Source organism: Geotrypetes seraphini, chromosome 1 (assembly GCF_902459505.1).
Source record: "Geotrypetes seraphini chromosome 1, aGeoSer1.1, whole genome shotgun sequence".
Lineage (NCBI taxonomy): Eukaryota > Metazoa > Chordata > Amphibia > Gymnophiona > Dermophiidae > Geotrypetes > Geotrypetes seraphini.
Window position 1 is genome coordinate 199,481,395 of NC_047084.1, and position 22,361 is coordinate 199,503,755.

At 40.5% G+C, this 22,361-nt stretch overlaps 1 long non-coding RNA gene across 1 annotated transcript in view; it reads right to left on the bottom strand.

Moving 5' to 3' along the window:
• Positions 1 to 4,298: 4,298 nt before the first annotated feature.
• Positions 4,299 to 22,361, bottom strand: part of LOC117360255 — a 90,039-nt gene continuing 71,976 nt past the window's right edge. Inside the window, exons 2-5 of the long non-coding RNA XR_004539393.1 lie at positions 12,577 to 12,707; positions 6,818 to 6,915; positions 5,519 to 5,742; positions 4,299 to 4,617 (exon numbers count right to left, since the gene is read on the bottom strand). This is a non-coding gene — a long non-coding RNA (uncharacterized LOC117360255). The remainder of the gene's footprint in view (positions 4,618 to 5,518; positions 5,743 to 6,817; positions 6,916 to 12,576; positions 12,708 to 22,361) is intronic.

Below are 22,361 nucleotides of genomic sequence, written 5' to 3' on the forward strand. Positions count from 1 at the left end.
TGCTATTTTAGCAAAAGGTCTCATTGCATAAAATGGGACACTGTGATAAAATAGCAAGACATGGTAAAATAATCCATCTTAATCATAACCCGTTAGTAACTTCTGCTCACAATGGAAGAGAGAAAGGTTATTTTTACTGAATCCACTTTTCCTCATTTATGACACCCTGTACTCACTGTCTGTTCAATGTTCTCCTCACAAATTATATCCAGCTATTCGCTGGCTTTTTTACAACCATTTCAATGTAAGTTGCCATAAAAAAAAGTATATCTTTCCTCTTGCCAATTTGCACTATGTAATCACTGACTGCCCAGTGATCTCTTCCTTATTTGTACACTGTTAATTCGCTGTAATCTCTTCTTTATCTGTATACTGTAATTCGCTGACTGTACAGCTAATCTTCTCTGTGAACCGCCTAGAAGTCGCAAGATTATGGCGGTATAGAAAAATAAAGTTATTATTATTATTATTAGAGATACTGCTGCTTGGCCAAAGCTTCCCTCTGTGAACTGTCCAGGAGGAAACAGGAAGCTGTGTCAGAGGGGAAGCTTTGGGCTGAGCACCGCTTGCAACAGAATAGCTGCTGGTTGCTGCCAATGTCGGGGAGGAGGGGCAAGAAGCAAGGGGGGGCCCACCGCATATTTCCGATCTTTCCCTGGGGGGGCACATTAAACATAAGAACATAAGAGATGCCGCTGCTGGGTCAGACCAGTGGTCTATCGCGCCCAGCAGTCCACTCACGCGGCGGCCCTTTTGGTCAAAGACCAGTGCCCTTGCTGTGGCATAACGATCATATCAAGATACAGAACAGATCACTTGATTGGAAGTTGTGGCAGAATTATGGCATCTGGACTCTTCAAGATTTACTAAAGGACTCCCAATGGATGACCTTTGAGGATCTTCACACTCGTTATCATTTGCCTTATCATCAACAATATCGTTGGATTCAATTGAGACACTGCTTGAAAGCTCTGAATCCGGATGTGGGGAAATTGGGAACTACCCAGCATTGATTTCTCAAACTTCATTAATTAATAAAAATTATTCCCTGTCGAAGGTGATGAATGCCTGGCATGGAGATTTGGGACTAGCTTTAGAGGATGAAATTTTTTCAGGCAGTCTGGAAAAATTTGTTTAAATCCTCTAGATCTGCCAGCATTCTTCAATCTATGTTCTTTCTGTTGCATAGAACTCAATGGACCCCAATTAAGGTAGCAAAACTCTCAACTGGACTTTCTCCCATGTGTTGGTCTTGTAACATGCAGGAGGGCACTTTAACACATATGATCTATGACTGTGCACACTTAGTGAATTATTGGAATACAGTATGGGAAACTATTTCTAAAATACTAAACATAGCAGATCCTCTGAGTTTACGCATTATTATACTAGGTCATCATGGCCTCCTGCATTTGCTGCCTGATCACAATGCGAGACTGCTCAACATATTGATATTTCTAGCCCTTAAAAATATATTACATTGCTGGAAAGACATGTCTAAGGTGAACTATAATACATGGTGGAATACGCTATGCCTTACAGTAAAATATGAAAGCGTTATAGCGGAAAAACACAAGGCCATGAGTTCCTATACTAAAATATGGAGTCCAGTTAACTCCTATTGCAACACAGGCTGACGACATTCAGCTCATGTGCGGAAACATGACTGTCATCATTTAAATCTGGCTCTTACCTTACGGCTCATTCCCAATGTTTGTATGGGTGTATGGCTCCAGTGTCTCTCTGTGTTTTGGATATTACATGTACTTTTGGCTGCGTGTTGTGTTGCTACTCCCCTCTTTCTAGATAGGCATGGGTCTGCCTGCTGTATCACATTATGTAGATAATTTCTTGTGACTCATTGCAATGGTGCAGCGTGCATGCTTCTTGCCTTGTTAAAATTTATTGTACTTAATATACCAAACTCAATAAAAAATTTTGAACTACAAAAAAGACCAGTGCCCTAACTGAGACTAGACTTACCAGTGTACGTCCTTGTTCAGTAGAAACTTGTGCAACTTTGTCTTGAATCCCTGGAGGGTGTTTTCCCCTATGATAGCCTCCGGGAGAGTATTCCAGTTTTCCACCACTCTCTGGGTGAAGAAGAACTTCCTTGCGTTTGTACGGAATCTATCCCCTTTCAACTTTAAAGAGTGCCCTCTCGTTCTCCCTACCTTGGAGAGGGTGAACAACCTGTCCGTATCTACTAAGTCTATCCCCTTCAGTATCTTGAATGTTTTGATCATGTCCCTCTCAATCTCCTCTGCTCAAGGGAGAAGAGGCCCAGTTTCTCTAACCTCTTAACCATCCTCCAACCTCTTAACCATCTTAGTCGCTCTTCTCTGGACCCTTTCTAGTAGTACCGTGTCCTTCTTCATGTATGGCAACCAGTGCTGTATGCAGTACTCCAGGTGAGGGCGCACCATGGCCCGGTACAGCGGCATGATAACCCTTTCCGATCTGTTCGTGATCCCCTTCTTTATCATTCCTAGCATTCTGTTCGCTCTTTTTGCCGCCGCCGCACATTGTCTGTTTTTTCAGCGGGCCCCTCTGACAAGTTTGGGCCCTAGGCACGTGCCTACTGGTCCTACCCGTTAATCCATCCCTGATCTTGAGGTACTATGATTTGAAGGAAGGTCAATGTCATAATTAACTAAACTAAGCTTGGGGTTAGATAGGTTACCAGAAACAGGTTGGGAAGCGGGTCAGCAATATACAGTAAGCATCACAAAAAGTAACAATTCAAGGCACCGTGGGAAGAGCAGAGCAGAGAAATTATTGTATTAGTCTTTCTATTTGAGGCCAAAATACTCTTGTGGTACGACACAACAGCAGCTAAAGTGGCAACCACTCTTTACTTGGCAATTTATACCTCAATTAATTGGTTAATCTAATAGGTGGCACCAGATGTTTCCTAGTTTTTTTTATAAGGATGTGCAGGCCAAAAACTTTCATATCTGGTTAATATTCATATACCAAATCACTTTTGAAATTCTCTTATTCATTATCATTGAAATCAATCACAAAAGCTATTGTAAAGTGTAATGATGGGATGTCATGATTAGCACGTGCTAATCGGTTAGCAGACCTTAGTAAAAGAGGGCTAATCTTTAACTGGGATTAGGGAGATCATCTTCAAATAGATTTATTCTAGCAGGATGTCACTTTCTGGTCTTTTCTGAAAATAAATTTTCTGTGATGAAGATTTACCCCCCTCACCCCCTCTTCTATTAAACTGCATTAGCAGTTTGTAGAGCAGAGGGCCACACTGAATGGCCCGCGCTGCTCCCAACGCTCGTAGGATCTCTATGAGCGTCGGGAGTAGCGTGGGCCATTCAGAGCGGCTCTCCGCGCTAAAAACCGCTGGCACAATTTAATAGAAGAGGCCCTTACTGTATAGAGGGTAGTTTTCAGCCCATTGCTATTTAATATCTTTGTCTTGCCACCTTGGTACAAAGCTACGGAGAAGATATAGGTACACAAACGATGCTATGCTTTTTTTACTATTGGTAACCAGTACACTCTGTGAGTGTCTCTATAGTAGCTACTACTATTAATTATTTCAATAGTACTACCAAACGTATGCAGCACTGCACATAGTCACTCAAATGAGCTCACAATCGAATCGATCAAGAGAGACAAACAGCGAGGTGAAAGGAACACAGTCTGGAATTGGCAGTGGGAGAGAAGGGTTCAGCCAAAAGTAACTTATCTGCTTATCCTCCCATCCGTTGAAACTGAACATTTTGAAGTGAGAGGCTGTTTGGTTTTGTGGACAGAAGTTCATGTGAACTGCTCTGAATTAACTGCCCAGTCATTAGCAGCAGTAAACAATAAATAAAAAAGAATTGACATCATTTTTTCCACATATTTCGTTAAGTTCGTGATGAAGGATGCCATTTCCATTCAGGATGTTACAATTGATAATCGGGTAGCCTTTAACCCCCTGAGAACCAGTGTTGTAATATTACAACATCACATTTAAGGCTACAAAATAAACCCTCCCCCATTTTTTTTCTTTTTAAAACTTCATGTACATTACTAATAGAACCTATTGTTCAGTTCTGCAACACCATTGGATGGTTGAATGTGTAAATAGGTCTGTTTATCTGGCCATGAAGTCATACAACCCTGTTGCCTGCTTTGGAGTATATCATCTTGTTGTTTTGGACGGGATACATCAGGACTAAAGTAAGTAAAAAGCTTGAAATATTTTTTTATGTGATCATTAATATGTGTAGATCATGCAGATTTTATGACATCATTGAATATACTGATTTTAAGAGATTTAGAGCTGGTTATTTCTATGTTGTAATTTTACAACAGTGGGTCAAAGTGATAGCAAGGTTTTGTCTGCACTTTAAACAATACAGTATATCCCTTCTGTAATACAGAAATCTATGCACTTCCTCAGGATCATTCATTCTTTTCATCCATGCTGAATAAATGTCTACACGGATGATACTTCATGTTTTTGTAAGGAAAAAGGTAGATTACTGTTAATTCTCTTGTCAGAAAGACATCTGTGAAACTGAAATGCCAACAGTTACTGCAGTAAACATTTATACCAGGCTAAGAAGTCTGACCATGCAACTCTGCTGCTGAGGGACTGTCCTCCTGTAACAACAAACATAGGATTTAAGATTGTAATATGATACTTTTGCCCTCTAATTTTATATAGAATGCTACAAGTTAGGCCCTAGTTATGCACCCAAATGATGCTTAAATGATAGATAGTTGCCTAACTAGACTTAAGCGCTATTTTATAAGTGAGCACCAAAGTGCTTTACTCCTCCCCCTTTTACTAAACTGCAGAAGCGGTTTTTAATGCAGGCCAGCCCGCTGAATGCTCTGCGCTGCCCCCAACACTCTTAGGGGTCCTTTTACAAAGCCGTGCTAGAGGTTTTATCGCACGCACCGGATTAGCGCACTAGCCGGAAATCTACCACCTGCTCAAAAGGAGGTGGTAGCGGCTAGCGTGTGCCGCAAGTTAGCGCACGCTATTCCACACGTTAAGGCCCTAGTGCGGCTTTGCAAAAGGAGCCCTTAGAGTTCCTATGAGGGTTGGGAGCAGCGCACCGGCCTGCACTAAACACTGCTTCCGCGGTTTTGTAAAAGGGGAGGGATTAGTGCCAAACTGCAAAGAGGGCAGACATGTGGGCAGGGCATGGGCAGATCATTGTAAGCACTGTTCTATTCTATTCTATTTCATGCACTTTTATATCACATTCTACCCTAGAATTAGGTCCCAAGGTGACTTACAACTTGAACAGGAGCACACGTAAGCTAAATAACAAAACAGCAGCACAAGAAAAGAACTAATTCAGGACAAAGATCTGCCAAAATAAAATGACTTAAGGATATGTTGAAACAGAACATAAGAATCAATAATTCCAAGCTTAGTCGCGAGAGTATTCCAAATAGCTGTGGACTCATAAGAAAGACTGTTCTAACATTTTCTTAACATGAACACTTTTAAAGGAAGAAAATTTCTGAGACAATCTCTGATCTAGCTTACCATGAAAGAAATATAAAATATAAGGCCAGTTCATCAGGAACAGTCCCATTAAAAAACTTAGAAACCAAAGCAAGAAATTGTAAGAAATGTATTCTCTATGAAGCTCTCTAAGATGTGAAGTCACATGCTTAAATCTAGATGTCCCAAAAATAAGACAAGTAGCTGTGTTCATTACAAACTGCGATCTTTTCTCCACTCTGGAAATGAGGATTTGACTGTAATGCCTGTGAAATGAAGTAAATTTGAGAAGGTGTCAGAGGCTGACCTATTGGCTTGTTTGCAGTCTCTAGTAGAGAATGACATAGGAACAAATTTCTCCACGTCCCCCACGGGAACTCATTTTCCTGTCCCTGCCCCATTCCTGGCAAGCGCTGTCCTCATCTGTACAAGCCTCAAACACAATCCTAAGTGTTCAAAGCTTAGGCAGAGCTTACAGGAATGGGACAGGGACAGTGACAAAACTCACAGGGACGGGGAAATTGATTTCCTCGCTTAATATTTTGATAAGCGATAGAATCAAATTTTAATAAAAACCTGAAACCTGACGGGGACAAATTTGTCCTCGTATCATTCTCTAATCTCTATGCAATTGGCTGATCCATATTCATTGTCTATAGTGAAACAGTTAGGTAAGGGAATTGTACCATCCTTGACGATGATTGTGAATAAATAATTAGAAACAAGCACAAGCCCTTATTGAAGAGAGAAAACTTGGATGTTACGGTACTAGGGAACTACAGGCCAATTGTGGTATTGCCATTTGTAGGGAAGATCATTGAGAAAGTAGTTCTAAAACAACTGGAGGGTTTTCTGAACCAAGAAGATTTACTAGACTGCCATCAATATGGATTTCAGTTTTCACTGACGGTTTCAACGATTGATGATTTGCGACAAGAGATTGTAACACTGGATGTTTCATTGGCTTTTGATTTGACAGACAAGATTTTATTAGATATCTTAGCTACAATGGGGATTGGAAAATCAGCGAATGACTGGTTTGTATTGTATGTTCAAGATCGTTCAATACAAGTTAAAAATAGAGATGGTGTAAGGGGGTACCTCAGGGACCCACTTTATCAGCACTCCTTTTAAATCTATATATGGCATCACTAGGAAAGATGTTTCCTGAGTCGCACATTAGTTTTCATCTATATGCAGATAATATACAGTTTATTTTCCTATGCTTGATTGGCAGAGTGAGCTGAAAGATAAATTAGTTGACTGTATGCTTATGTGCAGTGAATACCTGGATGATGCATCAGAAATTAGTACTAAATCTTTCAAAAACTGAGTTGTTACCAGTAGGGAGACCTGAAGATCCATCATGACCTGAAGTTGTTGAAGTAGACGGTGTAATGATTCCAGTTCAAGAAAAGCAAAAAAATTTTGGCTGGATTCTAGTTTAAAAACAACAATCAAAGTGGGGAAAATTCAATATCATGCATTCAAACAAAAGCATTATGCACAACTCAATACTGCTGGCCAAAAAAAAAAAAATAATAATAATTGAAAAGGAGGAAAAAAGACCTCAGACACCCTTCAATGGCAAAATGAACATAAGAATAGCATTTCTGGGAGCATTTCTGAAAATGCAACCCTGGAGGATCTGGATTTCAGCTTTCTACCTAAGAGCCTAAATTTGGCATCCAGAACCTCCCTCCCACATTTACCTATGTCATTGGTAACTACATGTACCAGGATAGCTGTCTCCTCCCCAGCACTATCTAAAATCCTATCTATGTGATGCGTGAGGTCTGCCACCTTCGCACCAGGCAGGCAAGTGGCGAGGCGATCCTCACGCCCACCAGCCACCCAGCTATCTACATGCCTAATAATCAAACACTGCCTACTCAATGGGGTCACTTAAATCACTGGTCAGAAAACCTCCTTGCAATCAATACTGCATACATTTTAATAGATTAAACTGAAAGATACTGATCCCAACGGGGACCCGTTTCATGGTCTGCTTCTTCAGGGGATCAAAATGAAACATTGTTTTCAAAAAACAGTGCTTTGCTTTACAACTTATTCTTTATTCATCCCTGTCATAAATCGGCTCTATGAAGCACTGTTTGTTTTTTGTTTTTTTTAAAATTGGTATTAGTAAATGGTAACAGCATACGTTAAATGATAATAGGACATGCCAAAACCACTTAGGGATACAGATGCATGCAAACTGAGGGTTGTGGGTGGGAATTTGGATACTTTCGCATCTCAACTGGATGTGCACCAATATCTTTATATCATTTCTCTGGTATCATAACAGTTGCTGTTTTGTGAAAATAGGTGAGTGGGGTGGGGATAAAGGAGAAGTGAAGGGAGATCTGTTTATGTTTTTAGCTAATCTAAGACCCAGACAACATACAAATGCTCTGGCAATGTGTCTCTCTTGTGTGCTGTCTTGCAAGTAGAGAGTGCAGGGTATAGTCACAGCGCTCTGATGCACACCTTTTGAAAGAAAATTTACATTTAATTTAGGTCAGTCAGTGCATGACAGTGTCTTCTTCTTTTTTTTTTTTTTTGACAGACTCTCAGTGGCAGTGAGTGAGTGTTGTCTGCTATGCCTAGCGGCACACAGGATATCAGCTTTCTGAGATGCTGCATTGCTGATGGACTCTTACTGTGGATTTGAATGCGGATTTGAGATTTAATTATTGATCTTTGCCAATCCAAGCTCAAGGCAAGTAGCAATTCAGGTGCCATAGTTATTTTCCCTGTTCAAGAGTAATAGAGGGAGAAATGCTTCTCATATTATTATTTGAGGCATGTCTCTCAGAAAAAGAGAAAACACCTGTTGTTGAGAATCAGTCTGTCTCTCTGTTTGTGCCATCCATTCATATGCATCTGTAATGGAAAGAACAGTGGACAGTAGAGAGAGGGATTTGCAGTCTCTGCTAGCCAGAAATGAGCCACAGCCGCAACCATTAAAAACAGAAAGTGTTATGGGGCTCCTAATCCCTACAACACAAGGAAAAGAGAACCTGACAATGAATGAATGTTTTGTCTATGGGGACACAACCGGTGCCAGTCACAGTATGTTTGATGCTCTAGGAAAACCATCTGCATGCCTCCCCTCTCCCCCATCAGCTCAAGGCAAATTGCTGTTTGAGGCAAGGGATAATATGGGACACTGGATAGCCATGTTGTTAATTGTAAACATGTGATTCTACATCCACAGAAGGATCCCTCACCAAACAATACCTGATTCTGGTTTCATCTTAATAACAGCAACATTTCCACTACAAGGCATATTATGAAGTAGTACAAAGCCCTACAAATTAACCCAGGACCAGAACTTGCACAACTAGGATCCTACCCAAAGAAAGGCAGCACTGCAAATATTGCAATTGGCTCTAGAACATCGTTCCAGCTACTGGAAAAACTGAACAAGTTGGGTTACCACGGACCTCTACACTGAACGTCAAGCAAGGCCTCAGTTCCATGATGAACACAGATGGATGATCACAAAACACAGAATAAATGACTACAAATTAAAAATAGAAATATGCAGGTAAAACAAATTAAACCCCACACAGCCTCACTCTGAATGCAGTGCATCATCAAAGCAATAGAAATAGGGTTATATTTCCCTATGCTGGGATAGTCCCAGGAAGCAAAGTTTACAAGGGCCAGACTAGCAGGGAAGGTGAGCAGACTGTCAAAAAAAAAAAAAAAGGGTCAAAGTGTTAGTTAAAATACATATCCAGAAATTCTATGATCCTCGGAGCCATAGGTGTTGGAATGGGGAGGGGGGGGGGCACAGGGGCTATGACCTTCGCCAAAATTTCCAGTAATATAACAGGGCCCAACAGCAATCATGTAGGGCAATAAGTGGCATCTTGCTACCGGCCATCGTGCCTGCCGGTCAGCACTCTCGGCTGTGTCCCCTCACCACCATCTAGTCCTTCCCACTGCATGTATACCTTTAATTTATTGTAAAAATGCAGCAACCTCCTGACGTCAGCCCCAGCATCTTCCCTCCACTGTGGCCCGCTCTAGCAGAAAAAGGAAGTTGTGAGAGAGGGCGGGCCGCAGTGGAGGGAAGACGCCAGTGCTGATGTCAGGACAGCGCTGCACTTTTACAAGAAATTAAAGGTATTCGCACGGTGGAAAGGAGTAGAAGTCGGCGAGGGGACACGGCCGAGAGAATCAACAAGCAGGCATGCTGGCTGGTAGAAAGGTGCCTCTTTCACCGGAGTAACATTTCAGATTTGGGGGAGAGAAGGAGTGAGGGAAGGGAGAGATGTTGGACTCAAATGAGGGCAAGAGGGAGAGATGTGAGGAAGGGAGAAAGGGAGGGAGAGAGGCACATTGGGTCACAAGAGGGAGGGAGAGGGGCAATTTGAGACATGGAAGAAAGGAAGAGAGCATGAACTGGGGACAAAGGAAGGAAGGAGGGACATGAATTTGGGAAACAGAAGGGAGAAAGGGGGCACAGCCACAGACTTGGGACAAAGGCTGGAAGGAAGGAGGGAGGGGGCACTAATTTGGGACATAGAATGAAGGGAGGGGGAAAAGAACAAGAAATCAATAAAGGGAAAGGGGTTGGGATTTGATATATTGTCTTTCTGAGATTACAGTGAAATAACTCTACAAAGTGCTGCATAAAATCTGGGCATAATCAAGCTAGAGAAATGGGCATTGACATGGCAACTGAGGTACAACGTGGATAAATGCAAAGTGATGCATGTCGGTAACAAAAATCTCATGCATGAATACAGGTCATCCGGGGCGGTAGAGACCTCCCAGGAAAGAGACTTGGGAGTTCTAATCAACAAGTCAATGAAGCCAGCTGCACAATGTGTTGTGGCGGCAAAAAGGGCGAACAGAATGCTAGGAATAATAAAGAAGGGGATCATGAACAGATCGGAGAAGGTTATCATGCCGCTGTACCGGGCCATGGTGCACCCTCACCTGGAGTACTGCGTCAAGCACTGGTCACCGTACATGAAGAAGGACACAGTACTACTCGAAAGGGTCCAGAGAAGAGCGCCTAAAATGGTTAAGGGGCTGGAGGAGTTGCCAAACAGTGAGAGATTGGAGAAACTGGGCCTCTTCTCCCTTGAAAAGAGGAGACTGAGAAGAGACATGATTGAAACATTCAAAATACTAAAGGGAATAGATTAGTAGATAAAGACCGACTGTTCACACTCTCCAAGGTAGGGAGAATGAGAGGGCACTCTCTAAAGTTGAAAGGGGATAGATTCCGTACAAATGTAAGGAAGTTCTTCTTCACCCAGAGAGTGGTAGAGAGCTGGAATGCTCTTCAGAAGTCTGTTGTAGGGGAAAACACCCTCCAGGGTTTCAAGACTAAGCTGGACAAGTTCCTGGGACATACGCAGGTGAGGCTGGACTCATTTAGAGCACTGGTCTTTGACCTGGGGTCCGCCGTGTGAGTGGACTGCTGGGCATGATGGACCACGGGTCTGACCCAGCAGCGGTAATTCATATGTTCTTATAGCATGCAGGAAAGTCCCCCCTGATAATCTATTCTATTTAACTGGCCAGGAAAGGCTTCAGTTAGCCAATTAGCCGCTAATATTTCATGGTAGATAGCCAGTATTTCTGCTAAATATTCTCAGTTAGCTGCTAGCCACTAAAGGTTCTATTGCGTTACTTAGCCAGTTAGCTGCAAATGTTCAGTGGTGGCCAGCTATGTTTAGCTGGCAAATTGGACCACATAAATATATCATTCCTATCTTTGGCCCTTATTAACTTAACCGGCTAGTGCTGAATATTCACTTAGCTGGTTAAGTTAGAGCCATCTAAAAAAATTTGGATGTTAAATGCCAGTCACTGGCATTGGGCGGACAGTACGATTCCTAGTACTGTGCTGGCTGAAAATCACCCAAAGTCCAGATTTTGCTGCATTGTAGTGAAAGGGACCCTTAATGTATAAAAGCATGTTTCATGGTTCGCGGTCTTTTCATTCTTCACAATAGATCTAGATTTCTTTCCATTCTCCTCATTTGAGCCACACCTCATAACAGAAGGTGAACTGAATGACCTTGTCATGAATTTTTAAACCACCTATAAATAAGGCAGAGCTGCTGGGTTCCAGATTACAGCAATGAGATCTGGAAGATAATATTAGAGTTCATATGTTCTGTGTCCATCAAAATGACCTTGACCCATTCTTCTTCATGGAAGGTGATCGTGTAGCCTGCAACAACATCGACGGTCTAATGGCAGCATTCAACATCGTTCATGACCCTGTAATAGCTGTGTGGCGACTTAAAAGGTGCTTCTCTCTTGCTTTGTGTGTAGACAGGATGCACAAAATATGCCTTTTTTCTGTGACTCATGCAAGAGATTCCAACTACATCTAGAGAGACTGGCTGTCCAGCCTGGGTTGAAAATTGTTCAGCATCCATTGCTTGTTGAATCAAAGAAGATTTTGTTGCCACCTTTGTGCATTAAGCTGAGTCTAATGAAGAACTTTGTCCAGACCATGGACAAGAGAAAACTAGCTTTCCAAGGTTAAGGCATTTGGGTGTCTTTCAATGCTGCTGTGGTAGGAGAAGGAGAAAGGAGAGGGATCAGAAGAGGGAAGCAGAAGGTTGGCAGAACATCAAGCCAGGACCTGGAAGTTACTGTAACTGGGCATGGGTCAATATTCAGACTGGTTCCTGGTTGACTTTACTGCATAAAGTTGGGAAAGGCTCTTTTGTGTCCCAAATTTATGTGGTTTCTCAGCTGGTTAGTAGACTAGCTAAGAAAAAAAAAAAAAAAAAATTAAAATTGAATCAGGTTGGGCAGACTGAATGGACCATTTGGGTCTTTATCTGCTATCATCTACTATGTTACATTTCTGGCACCTATCTTATGCAGAGGTGTGATTCTCTATAGGACGTTATTGTGTGGTCGATACGCGATCAGCAGCCGCTTTTTAGGCAGCTGCCGATATCGGCCTCCTATAGAGAATCTGGACCTTAATGCCTTGGGATGTATTTGTCTTACACATTTCTCAACAACCTTAGAATAACATACAAAATAGCCCTAATAACTTTCAAAGTTCAAATGTCAAAAGCACCTTCATTTCTGGAAAGAATACTCACTCTTCATGTTCCATCTAGATCACTAATATTCGAGGATAAACATTTACTCTCGGTTTCTTCTTTAGAAACTATCAACACTCAACGAGATACGATCTTTTCTGTGACAGCGCCTCATTTATGAAACTCGCTACCTGCAAATTTGAGAGAAGAAACTAATCTAAATAGATTTAACGGAAATTGTAAATGCTTTCTTTATGAAGATGCATTCAAACCGTAAAAGCTACAAGGCCATCACATTACATACATTTTAACCTACTGTTGTTATCTTTCATGTTCTCCTGTTCTTCATGCATTATAGTTCTTCCCTCCTTCCTTTTGTTCCTGTCTTTGTATATTTGTTTATGTCTATGTTTGTCACTCCCTTTTTTAAATTTTATACATTGCATTGAATTTATGATATTGCTTTTAATCAAAATTTTATTAAACTTGAACTTGAGGTGTTGATGTCATTTCTGCTATATTGTCCCTTTCTTGGTAACTTGTGGCATTGTTTCAAGTTTCAAGTTTTATTAAGGTTTGTTGTACACACAATGTCAAATACTTCAATGCGTAGAACATTTTAAAAATAGGGGACAAAACAGAACAGTTTTATACAATTAAATACAAAATATATACATGCTAATAAATAACTGGTACAGAAGGTGAGGGGGATGAACTACAATCTTTATAGAAAGAGAAGAAACATTTAAGGAAAAACACATATGGTGGGTAACACAAAAGAAAAAAAGAGATATAAAGGCAGAAATAATCATAGATATAAAGAAGATAAATTTATGACCTACGCGTAGGTCTAATTAGGATCTGTGAGATTTAATGATTGATACTATCTATATTTCAAATGCATCCTTATACAGGAAACTTTTTAAAGAACACTTGAATTTTTGTAAAGAGGATTCATTACGTAAATATATTGGTAAATTGTTCCAGAGAACCGAGAAAATAGTAGATCTCCTGGTCCCTATTACTTTTAAAGAAGGGATAGTCAGTAAATGTTCTGTTGCTCTAAGTGCCCTGAATGGAGAATACGGTATCAAGAGACGATCCAAAAATATCGGAGCATTAGATTGTTGCATTTTAAAAGTTAACAGTATAATTTTAAAAGTTATTCTATGTGTAATTGGTAACCAATGTGTGTGTTTCCATTGTTCCTTCTGTCTTTCTCCACTCTTGACACCTTGCGCTACTTGGGCCTCTGCTTTTGATGCTTGTCTGGAAGTTTCATAAAACTTGAGTGGGAAACCTCAGTGTTAGAGTCAAAATAGAATGCTTTGCTTTCCCACTACTTCAAGGTAAGGGCATACATAATATAAACCAGTGGTTCTTAAACCTGTCCTTTTTTTTAAGCCCTGCATTTTCTGTTTCTCCTTACATGCTCCAGTCTCACCTCCTCTCCTCCAGTGGAAATAGGAGGGAAAGGGTAAAGTTGAAGCAGCCATTCAGGTTTTCAATTAATACACATGAGGCAGATTTGCATAAAATAGAGGTGTGACAGGCATGCAAATCTGCCTCATGAAAATTAATTAAGGCTATCTTGAAAACCCGACTGGCGGGAGGTCCCCGGGACAGATTTAAGAACCACTGATATAAACTATTTTAAATGTCTTTTACAGTTATATTGTCTTAATTCCTGATGGTAGAAAGATGGTAAATTTGTGTGTGTGTGTGTGTGTGTGGGGGGGGGGGGGGGTTCAAAATCAATTAATAATAAAATGAAAACAAAAATAAAGGGGGGAATTAGACAATATGACACAAGATAACATTTTTTATGCACACAGTTATTATTCAACAGTTGATATGAAAGAAAACCTGATGTGAATTTTTTTATGGGAAGGAGTATTACAGCTTACAATTTCTCAGTTAACTTTCCATCACACGTCTATAAGGCCTTCCTTTTTGTATTTTTAAATCATGTTAAATAAGGCATTATTGTGATAATAAATTAATATCTTTTTCTAAATTTTGTGCCTTATTATAATAACAATTTTTAATCAAAAGTTTTGGCTGTAAAAAATTGCTCACAGATTTGGTAGAGGGAACATTAGCTGTAGTATAATGAAGTTCCGTGCTTACTGTCTTAAAGTACTTTGTATGCAGTAAGCGGAGAAACTTTCATCCTGGTAAAGACAGATGAAGAGAGGACTTGGACTCTGAAAAACAACTAATACATATTTTCTTCCTTGTTAAGTGTCAAAGATATCTCCATCAACTTGTCACCTTTGGAAAGGAATGCCTTGCTCTAGACAAAGAGTGGGAGTGAGAGCTACAGCAGTTTAGGCAAGAAACAACCCATAATAGAATATCTGAAATCATTTCTCCTGGGAAGCTAAGCAGGCACAATGCAAAGTGTGTGTGTGTGTGTGTGTGTGCAGCTAAGCAGGCACATGACAAAGAGTGTGTGTGTGTGTGTGTTTGTGTGCAGCTAAGCAGGCACAATGCAAAGTGTGTGTGTGTGTGTGTATGTGTGTGTGTTTGTGTGCAGCTAAGCAGGCACATGACAAAGTGTGTATATATGTGTGTGTGTGTGTGTGTGTGTTTGCAGCTAAGCAGGCACATGACAAAGAGTGTGTGTGTGCAGCTAAGCAGGCACATGACAAACCCCTTCTATGAAACTGCGATAGCAGTTTTTAGCGCAGTGAGCTGCGCTGAATGACCCGTGCTGCTCCCGTTGCTCATAGAATTCCTATGAGCGTTGGGAGCAGCGCAGGCTTTCTGCACTACAAACTTCTAGCACAGTTTAATAGAAGAGGGGGGAAATTGTGTGTATTTGTGCAGCTAAGCAGGCATATGACAAGGAGTGTGTATGTGTGTGTGTAAAAATAAAAAAAACAAGACAAAACTGCAGGGGAATGTACAGGGTGCAGGAATTTATTCAATAAAATCAACAGAAATCATAAAAACATATGACATATATAAAATAAATACATAAACTACAATAATTATATCCAAAAAAACTGGTCCTAATATTCGTGTGGTCCACACAGGAGAATTTCACACCTGTTCATTTTATCCAATCTGGTTTTCTCATACTCCACGTACCAACATTCGGGACCCCTGAGGAAGAAGTGTTTTTTGAAACACAGACCGTGTTGGGTCTGGTCCACACGAATATTAGGACCAGTTTTTTGGATATAATTATTATAGTTTATGTATTTATTTTATATATAAATAAATGTAGGGATCAATATAATATCCAATTGTGATGTTAAACTAAATAACTATATTCATATCACAATATTAATAAATTAAATAAATTAATTTAAATAGTGCTCAGACCCACAACAATTAGTGTTCAAATGTAAAAGCACACAACACCGGCTGTCGTCAGACCATTATGGCACTATTTGTGTCTGTACCACCATTTAACAATCTAAAATCCGTTTTCTATAAGATTAACTTATCTTTTATGGTAGTTGATACACCTCCGATGGTCACGTGATAGACAGCTTGGTGTTATAAAGTGCTCGTGCAAACTATAAATAATTTCAGGAAGCCAAAGAACACATGTCCTCCCTTCTACTCGAGTTTCACCTTGTGCTTCCTTAGGAAGGGATTATCACTGGAGACGAGATTCGACACCCAGGGCAATCACAGATTGGAGGATCTACCTGTAAGATTCCTTTAGACATGAGGGTCTTCAAACTTTTTCAGAAAAGCGGCAATTTCTCCTCCTCCTCCTTCCGGGGCTCCAGGTCCACCGGATGCTGGGGGGAGGGGTGCCGGAAAGCTGAACCCCGGGTGGTTCAGCAGCCTGCCGCCTGCCAGAGGAAACCCCGGAGGTGTCATCCCTCACTCGCGGAGGAGCTGGCAGTGACAAGTCCGCACGGTCTGCTCAACGCATCAATTTTCCAAATAGTGCCATGATGGTCTGACTTCAGCCGGTGTTGTGTGTTTTTACACTTGAACACTAATGGTTGTGGGTCTGAGCACTATTTAAATTAATTTAAATTAATTCAATTAATTAAATTTAATAATATTGTGATATGAATATAGTTATTTATTTTATATATGTCATATATGTTTTTATGATTTCTGTTGATATTATTGAATAAATTCCTGCACCCTGTACATTCCCCTGCAGTTTTGTCTTGGTTTTCTGCTTTGCATCTTCACTGCAGTTTTTGTTCAGTTCTTTTTGTTTTGCCTTTGTGTAAAAATAAAACAAACAGGACTGCAAATGCTCCAGCCATAGATAAGCTACAAGAACAAGCATGAGATACATTCATCATTTTAAGTAACCATTTTCTGATTTCTAGCAATTTATTATATAAAAACAACAACAACAACACTGTAAATCAAGAAGACAACATTAAAAAAGCAATTAAAGTATGTTTGCTTATTGTGAAAAGAAAGCCAACAGTGGAAAATAAAGGAAAAAAGTAATATCCAGCCAGAAGAAAGTACTAGAATGACTAGGGGAGGCCAGTTATCAAAACCATTTATCCAGATAAATTGTTCTGACTGAAAAATTTGCCCTAGAAAAAACAGGGAACGTAGATTCACTAAAGGAAGTCAGAAAAGCATTCAAGGTAAATACGGAAAAAACTGACTTCAATAAAAACTGTCTCCAGAGAGTGATCAAATTTTATATAATACGCTGAGATATGAAACTCCAAGAGGGGGTGTATCACCACCCTCGCGGTAAGAGTTCACCGTCCAGTCATTGCGAACTTTATATATATGATCACTCTCTGAGACTTGAATGAATTTTATTTATATTTTTTACTTTTTAAATGATTTTATTTCTTCATTTTCTTGGATGATTTATAAATATCTTAAATTGCAAATAGCTGAAGGGATCACTGGAATAATTAATGAACACTTCACTTAACTTTTGAAAATAAAATTCATTCAAGTCTCAGAGAGTGACCATATATATAAAATTCGAAATGACTGGACGGTGAACTGTTATCGCGAGGGTGGTGATACACCCTCTCTTTTGGAGTTTCATATCTCTGAGCGTATTATATAAAATTTGATCACTCTCTGGAGACAGTAGCTTTATTGAAGTCAGTTTTCTCCGAATTTACCTTGAAAAATTTGCCCAGCTGAAAGTGTGTGTGAGTTTCCATGGTGCATTACTGCACCTTCAGGCAGGATAAAAAAAGAAAGGGATGAGGTTGAGGAAGGAAAGGAGTGCACACAAATCTTATTTCCTAATTTACATAAGCTATTTTACCCTCTCCCCCTCAACCACCTGTTCAAATGGTAGATGTACAATATGGAAGCCCCTTAATTACACACGTTGTATGCACAGCTGCCAAATTTGCCAGTTACAGAAGGGACAATTTATGGCTAATTTTTGTTTAGAACTTTTTAAAACTTATATCTCAAAGCAGGATGGAATCTGTAGTCCCTTGATAGCCCTGCAATTTATCCTAGCTAATCAAAGAGAATCTAACTGGGTAGTTCCTGTTTGGAAATTTACCACAAAACACAACCATAGTTTGCAACTAGATAGTCTATTGATAATTGTTCCCTTAAGATTTTGTTTGAAGCAGTCCTGACATCATTACAGCAATTGATATTTTTACCTGTAACAGATGCTCCTAGGAATGCAAGAAATCAGTTTCAAGAAGCTAGTGTCTAAAACACCGTCCAGTTGGGAATGTACTTTTACCTCAACCAGACCCAGATTTGGTACCTCTGCATCCATACGCACTTTCAGCAGAGGGACTGGGGATTTTGTTGCAACTGAAGAGCAATATTTACATGCCCCATGCTTACTTTTTTTCCTTTACTGAAGGAAGGGGAGAGACGGACAGAGCGCTATCCACCAATATATTTCAAGACATGGCCAGCAGGAGATGAGATCGGCATAACTGGGAGCTTAAGAATACATATAATTTTCTCTCTTCTCCTTCTCTTCCATTCAGGAATGACACCAGTATTCTTCCTTCTCTCTCTCTCTCTGGCCTGATCCCAGTACTTTTACTTTTCACCTTTCCCTTGACCCTCTTCATCCCTCTCACCCTCCATAAATCACTTATAATTCCCTAACTTGTTTGCCTTCCTCATCCCCATTCTGTCCTAAAATAAATCTCTAGTACGAGTAGTGAAGGGCTGTTAAAGAAATGAATGTCGTCTGCCAAGAAGAACATACACTATCCTCCAAATTCTATAAAAGAAGCTCATATTTGGGCACCCCAAAATTGCACATAATCCTGAGATCTGTATACAAATAAATCAGTCAGTGAGCCATTAACGATCAATAATTGGTTGTTAACAATCAATTATTGACATTAATTGACTCTAATTTGGATTTGTATGTGAATCTGGCTGCACATGATTATATAAAGATTTGTGCCCAAATCCTCTTGTGCACAACCCATAAGGGGATGTGGCTATGGAAGGGGCGTGGGCAGATCAGGGGCATTCCAAAGAATTATGCAAGTATTACAGAATTTGGGGGGCTGTGCATCCAATTGAGCGCCAGGATTTACACCAGATTTCAGTCAGTGTAAGTCCTCAAGCCCAAAGATCGGTGTTGGACTATATGATAAATGTTATTCTATAAAGAGCATAGGCAATGGAATGCTTTTCTATTTGGAGTGGCCCAAGGGCTCTGCTCTAGTCGCAGCAGGATCCTGTGGCATGACCTCTCTCTTCAGCTCCCAACTCCCCCACCTACCTTCCCCGCTTGCTGTAGTTTTAAATCTTCCGGCAATGCCACGCTGCATCAATGAGCAGGCCTGCCCAGGAAGTCTTCGTTCTGCAGCAATGCTGCTTGGTGACTGCTGGAAGATAACAGTGGCCGGGAGGAGGTACCTAAAAAATTGGTGCTGGAATTGTGCCTCCATAGGCACTTTAGGCCGTCTAATGCTACTGTGGGCATGGCTAACACCAAAAGTGGTGTTAGGTGGCCTAAAGCGCCTACATAGGCCCGATTCATGACAAAGATAGATGCCGGAAATGTAGGCCTGGAAAACCTTGGCCTACGTTTCCAGTGCCTATCTTTCCTAGAGGCACAATTCTCTATATGGCGCCGTCATGTGATCGGTGGCCGCTTATTAGGTGGCTGCCGATATCGACACTGTCTAGAGAATCCGGGCCTACTCCTACTGGAGCGATGGTCTAGGACATGGCAACTCAACTTCAATGCCAAAAAATGCAAAGTTATGTACCTGGGCAGCCAGAATCCATGCAAGTCTTATACCCTTAATGGCGAGATCCTAGCAAAAACGGTAGCAGAACGAGACTTGGGGGTAATCGTCAGTGAGGACATGAAGTCTGCCAATCGAGTGGAGCAGGCTTCATCCAAGGCAAGACAAATCATGGGCTGCATACGAAGGGGTTTCGTCAGTCGTAAGGCGGAATTCATTATGCCATTGTATAGATCCATGGTGAGGCCCCACCTGGAATACTGTGTGCAATTCTGGAGGCCGCATTATCACAAGGATGTGCTGAGACTGGAGTCGGTGCAAAGAATGGCCACCCGGATGGTCTCGGGACTCAAGGATCTACCATACGAAAAATGGCTTGACAAATTACAGCTATACTCGCTCGAGGAGCGCAGAGAGAGGGGGGACATGATCGAGACGTTCAAGTATCTTACGGGCCGCATCGAGGTGGAGGAAGATATCTTCTTTTTCAAGGGTCCCACGACAACAAGAGGGCATCCGTTGAAAATCAGGGGCGGGAAACAACGAGGTGACACCAGGAAATTCTTTTTCACTGAAAGAGTGGTTGATCGCTGGAATAGTCTTCCACTACAGGTGATTGAGGCCAGGAGCGTGCCTGATTTTAAGGCCAAATGGGATCGGCACATGGGATCTATTCACAGGGCAAAGGTAGGGGAGGGACATTAAGGTGGGCAGACTAGATGGGCCGTGGGCCCTTATCTGCCGTCTATTTCTATGTTTCTATGTGCATAACTGGGAGATATGCCCATGACCCAACCATACTCCGCCCATATGTATGCCCTCTTACAGTGAGCACAATGGCACTTTGGTGCTACTTTACAGAATAGCAGCCAGTACGCCCAGGGGCCAGACAATCAATGATACCTTAGACATGTATAAGTACTGCATACCTCTAGGTGCAAACTTATAGAATCACCTTGAACGCATACACTTACTTTCTTTCAACTGCATCCTCTTGCTGATGGTTCTAAAATTACCCTCCTTAGGTTCCTGAATAGTTTACAATTCCAAATCATCATGACCCCAACAGTGAATTTATTAAGTAACTGCTCTGAGTGCATTGAATAATAACTCATGTGAAAGTTTATATTGTGTGTATTGAACAGAATGGCATGTCCATTTAGCACTTAGAATGATTTATTGTTCATAGCGAGCATTTTGTTCTTAACAAGTCAAATTCAACTCCCACTGCTTCATTCTGGTATAATGATCAGTCAGGTTTAGTACTTAAAATAATCTTTTCTAATTAATCATTTTAACAGGATTCCATAGTGTGTTAATGGACTGGCAGTAGTTTTAAACCACAGAGTTATAATACAGATTTGGAGACTGTTTAGTTTTCTCTGCCTGTCACTCATTGTGGACCCTTCTGCAAGTGACTTGCGGTTTCAGAGTTGCACTTCAAACAAATTGTAGTGATTTTACTATAAAAATAATGCATCAGTAATCAATGTTTTGTCTAAGCAGTGCAACCAGCTGCAGCGCTAATGGTGGCCAAAAGGTGTCAATATATTCTATGGAAATATAGACCCCCTTTTATCAAGCTGCATTAGGGTTTTATAAAAAAAAAATCTCAGGCTGCTGCGATACAACCTCCGATGCTCATAGAATTCCTATGAATGTTAAAACTTTTACCGCAGCGACTCGTGATAAAAAAGACCCTAATGCAGCTTGATAAAAAGGGTGCCCTAGTTTTTGTCAGTCTTAGAAGTTTATGCATCAGGTCACCAGGTGAACATGTGTAGACTAAAATTATGGTTTTGATCATCTTCAGGCTGTGGAGCTGTAGCATAGAGTGGCATGCCAGTAATGTCCACTGAGGAGAGTGATTGATGGTGAAACAAATAGCATCAAAGAAAATGGATTACAAACAATAGGAGAAAATATTTTTTTCACTCAATGAATAGTTAAACTCTGGAACTTGTGGAGGATGTGGTAAGAGTGGTTAGTGTAGTTGGGTTAAAAAAATGTTTGGGCAAGTTCCTGGGGGAAATGTTCATAGTCTACTGTTGAGACAGACATGGAGGAAGCCAATGTTTGCCCTGGAAATGGTAGCATAGAATGTGACTAGTCCAAACCTTTTATAAACCCATCTACATTAACCACTCTTACCACATCTTCTAGCAAAACATTCCAGAGCATCGTCCCTCATCTCCCTCTTTGTGCTGCATCTTCCCTATCTCCTGTTCCCTATTCTTCCCTTACAAAGTCGGTTCAAAAAGTTTCAGGACAGTTTGAATTGCACGCCAACGGGAAATCAACTAGGAGATTGAATTAATTAAATGAAGGAAAGAATCTCAGAATTGCCACTCCAAGGATCATAATATTATTATCCATGTAAGGAATTGTGGCGTGGGTATCTTTCATCGACCCAAAACCTTCATATTTTGAAAATAACTGTGTGTAACACTTTTTTCCAAAATGTAGTAATTACTACTCAAAAAAATCATTTTAAATTACTTATTTTAAATTATCTTGTGTTTATATTTAAAAAAAATTTTTTTTTAATAAATTATCTTTTTTACTGATGTTTGTTTTTTAAAGAGAAATAACTTGTGCAAAAATAGCTTTTTAGAGAGAAACAACTTGTGCAAATAGCATTATTAAGAACAGACTGACTCTTCAGATAATCTGATTTTGCTATTT